Source organism: Chroicocephalus ridibundus, chromosome 2 (genome assembly GCF_963924245.1).
Source record: "Chroicocephalus ridibundus chromosome 2, bChrRid1.1, whole genome shotgun sequence".
Lineage (NCBI taxonomy): Eukaryota > Metazoa > Chordata > Aves > Charadriiformes > Laridae > Chroicocephalus > Chroicocephalus ridibundus.
The window spans coordinates 63802893-63814014 of NC_086285.1; positions in this window are offsets into that span (position 1 = coordinate 63802893).

The following is an 11122-nucleotide window of genomic DNA, read 5'->3' on the forward strand; positions in this document are numbered from 1 at the left end:
CAAGGGGCTTCTTGGCCTGTGGCTGTGTTTTTTAGTATTATCGTGAAGACGGTTCCGTCAAGGACGCCTGGACTTGGGTATTCACTGCCAAAGTGGCGTTGTTGGGAGAAACATCTTGATTAGATGTTCAGTTAAGGTCTTAGTGTCCCAGGTAGACCAAATAATTAGGCTACAGATGTTCCTTCAAACAATTCCCTTTGATCCTCTCCTTAGCAACTACCTACAGTCATCCTTAACTATTGTGTCGCGGATGAAAATACTTGACACGGTTATGATTTAGCAAAAGTTATTAATGATGTAAGGTAGATTGAGAGGTTGAATTTTAGCAGCATTTAACCATTAACTGACTTAGGGATTCACAAAGTGAGCAAACAAAATAATTGAATAATATCTAAGCACACACACGTACAGGTCTGCCATCGGGAATTTCTTAATAGCAGGCAATGCCAGTGAGCCAAAAGGTGCCGCTTTTAGGTCCTGCACACGCATGGGTGGACACAAGAGCATCCCCAGCCATACAGCTAATGTGTATCTCACTGCATACAGGTGGAGAGGTGGGTGAGAGAGAGAGAGACTAGCCTATAGCTAAAATTTCCCTTTCTCAGATTTAGGGTAAATACTCACGATGCCTCGGCGTTCCTCAACGGGTGACAGTTGAGGTTTGAGAAGGGTCTTCTCCTGCCCCGGCCTCGAGGCGTCAGCCTGAGAGGTACCTCAACTCAGGGCGGTTACTGGCCACAGCCCGCTGCGATCCAGAAGAGCTCAAAGGGTCTTTACTAGAATCCCTACTTACAGGATCTGAGACAATTGACTTTTGTCAGGTACTTTTCCACTCCGGCCCGACTCGGACGATGGTTACGCACCCCCAGAGCTTGGTAGGCCTTCAGGGTCCTGGTACTCCCCGCCCTGTGGCCACGATCCATACGGTGTCAGGAGCGATCCGTTAAGGTTATCATCTTCAAACAGTAGCAGCCGTGGGGACTGGGCACACTACTGTGCTCTGCTCTGTGGCTCTCTACCTTCTCTTTCATGTTACACCATTGTGTCACGTTCTGCGGCCCAGGCTGGGAGGGAGATCACGCCAAGTACCGAGTGGCCTGAAGGATGGCGGGGGTGGGGAGCTGCACCACCACACTATGGAGCCAGTACATAAAACTTGATTAACTACAGAGCCATGGTTAACTTTAAATTCGATGACAGATGGCAATACTTCCCTGCTCCGCTTTCCCAGCTGCCAGCCTTGATGAGCATCCTCACCCTCAGCGCATCGGCGGCCACTCTTGGGTCCCTGGAGGAGGCTGAAAGAGGGGCCAGACCGGGGACTGCTGAAGCCAAAAGTCTAAAACTGAATTGCTTGGGCAAAAAGGTAGCTGAAAGCTGGTTTAGCTCTGTATCCTCTGTAGGTGTGACAGAGCAGCTCGCAGCAGGTTGGCTCCTTTGATATGGGAGTGTTGCGTGAAAGGGGCAAAGCGGTTTTGGCAGAAAATAGACCCCCTTGTGTTCTAACACTCCTCACTGAGGTGGGAGGCTAGGTGCGGCCAGGTTTAAGTTCTGAGTGATGCCCAATTTGCCACTAGCAGTCCAGTCGCGTTTAATATGTATTAAACTCTTACGATTTGGAAACACTAATAGTGGACTGCACCTTCAGTCTAGTCGTGCTCATGAACTAGCACGGCCACTCTCGAGTCTTTGGTCGCGTTCAGTGAGAAACCGGAACGACTAGCTGCTTAAACAGTGCAGTTTATTTAAACAACACATCTATAGGTTCTTAGGATTGCCGGTGATAAACACACTGTCTGCAAAGCACGTGCAAAGAAAGGTGTTGTTCAATATACAAAACGCGCGACAAAGTTATAAACAGTACAGCCTGGCTACAACTGTAGGAGAGAGATTCTCTAGAGAGATTTCTAAGTTTCCCGAGGAAGCACTCGGTATAGTCCAAGTCTTACCAAAGGCGTCCCTGTGGGGGGGAAGGAAGGCTCAGCCTGTCGACTGATCCCGGAAGTCGGTGATGGAGTCCTCCTCGCCTTGTTCACGATGGTGACTTCCCTGATATCCCCCCTCTCTCGGGCTATTTTTATACTATTTTTTATCTTCAAAGTGGAGTTTGAGTGACCTGAGTCATGAATACTTTTATTATGATTGGTGTACTCAACGAGGAGTGGTCGCACCTTGGAGGCGGGTAGCCTCTGGGATGGAGGTGTGTTTTGGTACGTTATAATGAGCAAAGTTCCCACAAAGGACAGCATTTCATCAACATTTGATGAAATGTTGGCTCAGGGTAGCGAGTAGGCAAAGTACTGAGCAAAGCTGGGGGAAAAGGTAAAGGCAGCAGGAAAGGGTAGAAAAGCTCTCCCCTTTTATGGTGTCCCCATCATTCGGAGAAGTCCTTGTGGCCACCTGCGCTACGGCGGGGGCTGCAGCCCTTCAATCGGACGGGGCTGGGGAGTCGAGGGAAGCTCCTGGCGCCGTGGTGCCGAGAGAAAGGAGAGCTGCCCATAGCAGAGCTGCCCAGAGCTGGGTGGAGAAGAGCGTTGCTGTCAGGTCTTCAAACTCCCTTTACCTTTCCACAAGGACAGCCTGGCACCTCTGGGGAGCACAGGCCCATTGGTGCAATCAGAGTGAATTGCCAGAGGAGAAGACATGGCTGTAGGCAGCATTTCCGCTGAGCTCCTCACAGGTGCAGCAGTGGGTACAACTCTCTCCCCCCCCGTAGTAAACAGCCCCTCGTCTTCCTACAGCAAGAGGGGATAGCCACCAGACAGGAGGATGTAGGCACAGGGCTTCTCCTCCCTTGGAGAGTCTCCGAAGTAGGGAGATGTTTCCTCGGGGTGGGAAGTAAGCCAGGAATTAGGCTACACCTCACGGGTTTGGCAATGCCACCCTGTGTGCGTGAGGAGCTCGGGAGGGCGTTCGTCCCTGCTGCTCTCTCCTGCCCTGTTCATGCTCTGGAACATGGTTCTTACAGCTTCAACGGCCCTCAGGCTTTTACGACCCGGGAGATCCCTACTGTCACCTGCTGCGCACAGAGTACAACAGCCTGCACGACCCGTATCTGCAGGAGTATCACAAGCGCAAAGACAACTTGCAGAGGCTGCAGAGACAGGGCCTGGTCACCAGTGAGGGCAGAGTAGGTTTGGACGTCATCGGGCTGATAGAAGCGGTTCCCTGGGAGCAGGGATCCCCCTCCTGCAGAGGAGCAGCTCCCCTCGGCTGGGCTGGGGCTCTTTCGGGGAAGGCAGTCTGCTGGCTTGACTGTTCCTGGGGGTTTCTCCCCTCCTCTCTCCAGAGGTGGTCTGCACTCTGAAGGAGTTCAACGAGTACAGGCAGTACCTGACCACGCTCAAGCTGCGCGCCCAGCAAGTGTCCAGGCGAGAAGAGGTAGGCAAAGCCGAGCGTTGGTGGGCACCGGTCAGCGGCACGGTGCCGAGGGCTGGGGCTTCACTTGCTGCGTGCTGGGGAGGCGGTCGGTGCAGCAGAGGCGAGGGCTGTGCTGGGAGGGCCGGGCGGTGTGGCGGGGAAAGGACTACCGGGCTCGGAGCTGAGCCGGCGCGAGGTGCTGGGGTGGGCATGGGCAGCCACGCAGAGTCCCAAGGGAAGCCTTTCTCTTCTGCCCTCGTGGCACGGCTGAAGCAGAGCCCTGGCCTGCGCCCGCGTGAAGCCTCGGCACGCAGGGGTGCGAGCGCTTGTCCAGGCAACAGCGAGCCACAACCTGGTGTCTCCTTCTCAGGAAAGGCTTCGGCAACACCTGACCAAGTTGAAGGATGCCCCCAAACCGCCGGGGGCCATCAACACTTCTCGCCTGGCCCAGCCGCTGCTGCAGGCTCGAAGCCCAGCTTGCCCACCTCCACCCAAGAGCTCCAGGATCTCCCTGATATCAGGGCGATGCAGCAGAGCGGGATCAGATCTGGAGGAAGGCCACACCTTCCCCCAGCATGAGCGGGGACAGGAAGGTGCCAAGCTGCCCAGGAGGGTCAGTAGCGACGCTGACTCTGACACGTCCTTAGACAGCCCTTTGAGTGTAAGGACCAGGTCACGTCGCACAGTCGACTCTGTATTGCAGCGGATCTGTCAACGTGGGCCTGCACTGTCCCCCGAACCGAGTTGCGGGAGGGGTGTCACAAAAACAGACACACCACGAGATCCGAAGCAGTGCTGTCCCGCTAAGGACGCCCTCTCCTCCATGGGCCCGCAGTGGTCCCGCCAGCCCGTCCCTCCAGCGGGTCCCAAGCCCCCTGCCCAGACAGGAGCCCGGTGCAGATCACTGCGTGTAAAGCCTGTCGCAGGCGAGCCCCAGCCGCCCGCGTCAGAAAGGAGGGCGTTCGTGGGAAGGCTTGTGGACGATGTCCTGAGGAGGTGTGCGGCAAGAGAGGTGTAGAGCCCCTGGGCAGCAGAGACAGACCTTACCCGCTTGTGTTGCAATAAACAGTTTACTCCCCCGTCTGCGTCCGTCTGGGCATCTTCCCTGCAACGCTTTCCCTCTTCTTCCTCCCTCCTACAGCCTGGGTCAGGCGAAGACCCAGCTTTTGTCTCGTTTGGGAAGCTTTGCGGCCGGGCTATCGGAGGGGCTGGTCCAGCCCTGTTAAGCCTGGGTTCTGGCGGTCTTTGTGTTGAGATCTTGTCTCCAGGGCTCTTTCTCCTCAGACCAAGCAGCCCTGCACGAAACCCTTGTTTTGGCCGCTCCGGGGACGGACGGTGGCGTCTCCCCCTGGGGACCGCTCTGCCACATGTCCTTTGGGTCTCCTCGCTCCGCAGCGGGGAGGCAGCTCTATTGTGGAGGCCCAGAATGGTGCAGGTGAGCAGGGTCGAGCAGCCGGGGCCAGGGCTCACCCAAAGGGAGCCGCAAGCCGGGAACGGGAAAAACCAGGGTGGGAGGAGATGTCCCTAAATCAGGGTTCTTCACCCGCTGCGCAAAAACCAATCAACGCACTCAGTCAGGAGATTTGTCTTGATTTCAGTTCTGCAGAATCGGGTGCCGGGCGTTTAACAGCAGCCAGCACACCACACGCCGTGGACAGTCCCAGGTTTATAGTGACAGGATAGAGCCGAGGGGTGAGCTACAGCTCCCTTACCGTCCCTCATCATCCCTGTGCATTCAAGCCCGTGTTTGGAACGTTTTGGGAGCCTCCCCCGGGCGCTCGGGAGCGGCGGCCCCGCCCGCTCCTTCATTAGCCGCGGCCACAGCGGCTCCTTAGCGGCAGCCGGAGGCGGGCGGGGAGCGCTGCCGGCCACGGGGGTGCGGGCAGCGGCAGCGGCGGGGCTGGAGCCCGGTCCCGATGCCGATCCCGATCCCGGTGGGGCGGCGGCGGGACAGGGCCGTGCTGCTGCTGGCCCTGGGGGAGGCTGCCCGGGCGGGGGTCGGGCTGCGGGGTGCCCGGGGGGGGGCTGTGGGGTGCCGGGCTGGGGAGGGGCCGCTCCCCGGGGTGCGGAGGCGGGGGGCGATGCGGGTCCCCTCTCGCTGTGGCTGGGTCGGGGCCGTGCGTGTGCGGCCGGTGGGTGCCGGCTGCCGGTGCCGAGCTGGCCGCGTCCCCCCGGCTGTCCCTGCCCCGGGCCCCGGGCCGGGGGTGCCGGTGCTGGCTGCGGGGTGCCCCGGCTGCCCTCGCACGGGCTCCCTGCCCCGGCGGAGCGGCGCTTTCGGGCTCTCTGCAAAGGCCAGCGGGGCTGGGCAGGGGCGAGGGGCGGCGGGAGGTTGGTGCGTGTCCTGCGTGGAAGGGGCAGCTCGCCGTGCCCGGGTGGCACCGGCACGGTGGTGGCCCCGGGGTGCCCAGGTGAGCCCGGGGGGGAGGTGGGCTCCGTCCCCCGAGGTCTGGGCGCTCACGCCGACCCCGTCGGTGGCTGGCAGGGCACCTGGCCGGGCTGCTGGCATCGGGCACCGCCCGCTTTTACCAAAATGCCGGCATTTTCCGAGGCGTCTGGGACTGCGTCCTCCAGCGGGGGGAAACCGTGGCCGCGTACGAGAAGGCGGATGGCGGGGAGCTGCAGGGGTTGCACCGAGTCTGTGGGTGAGTGCGGCCCCAGGCCGGGACCCCCTGCCTGTGCCACCCCGCGGCCACGGTCCCTGGAGGAGGGCGGGTTGGGGGTTATCTGTGGGGCACGGCCAGCGTGGCTTTTTGGCATTGCCCCTGTGCCGGGTGCTGCTGGCGGAGCTCTTCTCCTCCGGCACTCCTGGGTGCCACCGGTGTGTGCGGATGCACACGTGCTCCCCGTCTGGCTCCGATGGAGCCCTTCCCTTCCTCCCGAAGCCGCAGCGCTCGCGGTGTCCCACATCTGCTGTCCCCGGTTGGGAGTGCACGGCTTCCTGCCGATAAAATTGCCTGAGCATCCTTCTTCTTTATCTTATATTGATATGGGCATGAACAGTGTTTCTTGAGTGTCATTGGCAATTATTTGGTTCTATCCTATTAAATCTATTAATATTTCAGCCCTTGTGTTTCCTTGCTTTCCCCGATTCCCTTTCCCGGTTGGGGAGGGTCATCAGGTTCAAGAACAATTGTCTAAACAACACTAAATTGTTACGGGTTTTCTCAAACCCGACGTCGAATAAAGCAATATCTCCTCTCTAAACTACTTTTGGGTTCAAGAGCTTTTATTTCAGGTAACAGTTTTTGGCGACCCAGATGGGACTTTGCATATAGGCTTGGCGTTTGACGGCTTCTCATCGCTGCGGGGAATCACAAGCGGAACTCCAGCGCGCACCGGACCTCTTCTCTCTTCTCCGGGGACTTCCCTGGTGATTGATTCCCTGTCGGGTGGTGAGTAACCAGCTGAGCAACAAGTTGAGATATTGCATGGTAAAAATTGAAAATTGTGTGGTAAGAATTGCATGGTAACTCCCCCCGAGTAAATCGTCCCAGAAGGGGTACGTGTCGGTGGGTGAATTGCTATTTGCAGCTGCTGGGTTGGTTCCTTTCCTGCGCTGGTACGGTGGCGACCGGAGCAGGTAAAGGGTTGGAATAATGGGAAATGTTTCATCATTCCAGGAAGGGGGTATTGCAAAGGCTTCTCCTTTAGGATGCATTTTGAAACATTGGGGAAAATTTGGGAAAGATCCCCTAATGCGGAAGAAATTGATTGAATATTGTAATCAATGGGGGCCTTCCAACGTGTTGGAAGATAAGGAACAATGGCCAAAGAATAGCACGTTAAAGTATAATACCATATTGCAATTAATGTTGTTTTGTAGAAGGGAAGGTAAATGGGATGAAGTTCCCTATGTTGGTTTATTGTTGTGGTTTTTTACCTTAAGAAATGACTGTAAGAGCAGAAAAGATTGTGGGTTAATAGTTAAAGATACTAATGTGCTGGCATTAGAACAGGAAACTGTGAAATCAAGATTGTTGAAGCGATGTTGTCCGGCTTGTAGTATTGACAAAAGATGTAATAAGTATAAAGAGGAGGATGAAGTGGAAGAGGAAGATAGTCAGTCACTGGTGGCAGCACCGAGAGAGGAAAGGAGAAGCTGAAGAAGGGATAGAGGATGGGCAGCGTGATGATGAGCTGTGGCTGGTGGTACTGGGCGAGGTGGGGGAGCGGTGCTCCAGGAAAAGGCAGATTTAAAAGCTTGGAAGGAAACGTCGGGAACTTACGGAGAATATGTGCAGAATGCGGCTCAGAGTCTACAATAGAAAAGAGACAGGGCAGAGAGCAAGTGAGGAATGGTCGGTTGTTAACAGCAGCTATTGCAGAAGGAAATCAAGGAGGCAGGAGATGGGATGGGAACAGAAGGAACCAAAACGTAGGGGGAATAGATGGGAATTTTTGCCCCGCTCTGGAAAAGAATCAGTGTGCGCTTGGTAAATGAAAGGGACATTGGAAGGGAGAATGTCCCCAGAACAGATTTCAGAAACGATTTCCCTAAAACATGGAACAATCCCAGGGTAACAGGGTTGCTCACTCTGGACCAGGATTCCGAGTGACGGGGACCAGGAAAAATAAACCAGAAAGTGTCCTCAATGGAACCCCTGGTTACCCTGAAGTTGGGGAATGAAAAGGTAGAATTTTAAGTGGAAACAGGAGCAGCGTGCTCCGTTTTGAACTCTTGTAAAGGAAAACTGAGCAGTGAAAATATGTCTATTATTGGTGCCAGAGGGAACCGAGAAATAAGGCTTTTCTTTCAGCCTATGAAATGTGGATGTGGATCTCGAGCCTGTGTGCATACGTTCCTGTATGTACCCGATTGCCCTATGCTGTTATTGGGAAGGGATTTATGAAGTAAACTTAATGCTCAGATTGCATTTGAAGATAATCACATCCATGTGCAAATGCCAGAAGAAAAAGCGTTGGAGGCACAAGTTTCCTTATTCCAGCAAAACCAAGATGTGCAGACATCTACAGTCCCGGAGGAGTGATGAATGCAGTGAATCCTCTCGTATGGGAAGCGGGAACACCGGGACAATCTAAAGCAGCAGAACTGGTAAAAACTGACTTAAAGCCGAATCCACGACCGGTAAGACAAAAACAATATCCAGTAAAATTAGAAGGAAAAAGAGGACTTGAACCATCGATAGAGAAGTTTATTAAATACAGACTGTTGCGGGAACGACAATCAGAATATCATGCTACTCCGGAGTGGCTAATCCGTACACTCTGCTGACCACTATAAAGGAAAGAGATCAATGGCTTAAAATGTGGCAGTAACCTTGTTACAGTACGTGGACGATATTCTCCTGGGGACACAGACAGAACCTGATTGTGTGCAACATACGATTGATCCCTTGAATTTTCTAGGAGCAGCTGGATATGGAGTATCTCAGAAGGCGGCTCAAGTGGTGCAACAAACCGTTGTTTGTCTGGGTTTTATGGTTACGCAGGGAGAACGGAGCCTGGGAATGGGGCGGAAAGAAGCAATCTGTCCAACGCCTGAACCAAACTCTAAACAGGAGCTGTGAGCGTTTTTGGGAATGGCCGGATGGTGTTGCCTGTGGATCATTGATTTTGGCTTGTTAGCGACTCGGACTGCCAAACCTGGAAAAACCTTTGGAGTTATTTGTTTATGAGAAACACCGTATTGCTTTGGGAGTACTGATTCAGAAGACCGGATCCTGGAAAAGACCGGTAGGATATCTTTCCAAGCAGCTGGACCAAGTAAGTCAAGGTTGGCTTCTTGTTTGCGGGCGGTGGCAGCGACTGTAACACTCATGCAAGAGGCGCGGAAGTTAACCCTGGGACAGAAGCTGGTCGTTCAGGTACCACATGCGGCGGCTACTGTTTTAGAGCAAAAGGGGGAGCATTGGTTGTCCCCTCGCCGAATGAGGAAATATCAGGTTATTTTATTAGAACAGGATGATGTAGAATTAAAAGTGACTTCAGTGCTGAACCCAGCAACCTTGTTACCTTTAGCGAGTGAGACAGAATTAGAACGTGACTGTCTGGTAACAATGGAACAGGTTTATTCTAGTCGAGCGGATTTAAAGGATGAACCTATAGACTCAGCAGAAATGAATCTATTTGTGGACGGGAGTGGTTTTGTTGCTAACAGAACTAGAAAGGCAGGATATGCTGCAGTCCTAGAAGAAGAAGTTATAGCGGCAGAAGCACTCCCTCCAGGAACTTCAGCACAAAAAGCAGAATTAATTGCATTAATCAGAGCTCTGGGAATAGCAGCTGGGAAACTTGCGAACATAGGGACTGACTCGAGATGTGCTTTCAGGGTGTTACATGCACACGGAGCATTGTGGAAGGAAAGAGGTCTCCTGTCTGCTCAAGGAACACCAGCTAAATAAGGAAATTTAATAAAGAAGTTGTTAGAAGTGGCGCAATTGCCTAAACAACTTGCTGGGATGCACTGTAAGGCTCATCAATTTGGCCACTCTTTCATCGTTACAGAAAACCGAAAGGCGGCTCTGACTGCTGGGCAAGCTGCAGAAAAGAAAATCCTGGGGACGTGGCCTGGAAGATCCCAACATTTAAGTCAGCCTGCCAAGTCTACAGGAAGGGACGAGCAATTAGCTAAGTTGTTAATGTCCGGTGAGGATGAAAACGGATGGTGGATGGCCAAGGATCAGCGTGTGATATCAGCTGAGAATCTTGTGAGAGACATTTCAGAGAAAACTCATAAAGAAACCCATTGGGGAATGGAGGCTTTAGTAGATAATACTAAGACGTAAGCTTTGGGAGTGGGAATGACTAGTATTGCAAACAGTGTTGTAAACAGATGTGAAATATGTCAGAAGAATAATCCCCGCAGTGAGCCGAGACCCCCACCAGGAGCAATAAAGAAAGGAAACACACCAGGGCATTACTGGCAAATTGATTTTTCTGAGCTTCCCGGGCAAGTCGGGTACCGGTATTTGTTGGTTCTGGTGGGTACTTTTTCTGGATGGCCTGAAGCTTTTCCCTGCTGTACCAGCCAGGCACGGGAGGTAGTGAAGGTGTTACTGAGGGAAATTATTCTGAGGTTTGGAATCCCGATGGGAATGTCATCAGACAGGGGACCACATTTTGCGGCAGAAGTGGTTCGGACTTTAGGAAAGGCTTTAGGGGTAAAATGGGATTTGCATACCCCTTGGAGACGCCAATCGAGTGGGCAAGTAGGGAGAATGAATCAAACATTAAAAAGACAGAGGAGCAAGATTATTTTTTTTCTGATTCCGTTTCCGGCTGCATTGCTTTGCAGGCTTGACTTGACTGTGTAGCCACGAGCCCTAATGTCAGCATTGGGGATGGAGAAGAAATACCAGGGGCTTTTGCAAGTAATGGGACTTGCTATTTCAGCAGCAAAGCAAAGGTAGGGGGGAAAAGGGGGGAAAAAAGTCCCCACTCAAATTCCCTTTCACAGCTTATACTCCATAGTGGGATTAAACTCTGGAAACTCTTTTTAACTAAGAGACTCTAAGTTATTAGACGCTACTGATACTTCAAATACCGGAGTACACTTCAGATACCATCGGTACGCTGTAATAATTGCCACGTTTTTCCAAGTCGCTTTTATTGTGTTTTCATTCATGGAAATTGTGCTCACTGGAGTGCACGTGATTCAGGCATGGAAGGGTCGGGAAGAAGACTAGTTAAAGGAAAAAATAGTGAGTCTCATTGTGTGAATTAGTTAATGGTGGTGGTGATTACTTGGTACGTGTCTGGTCAGAAATTGTTTAATGTGGTAGTCAGGTCTTTTGTTTCGTTG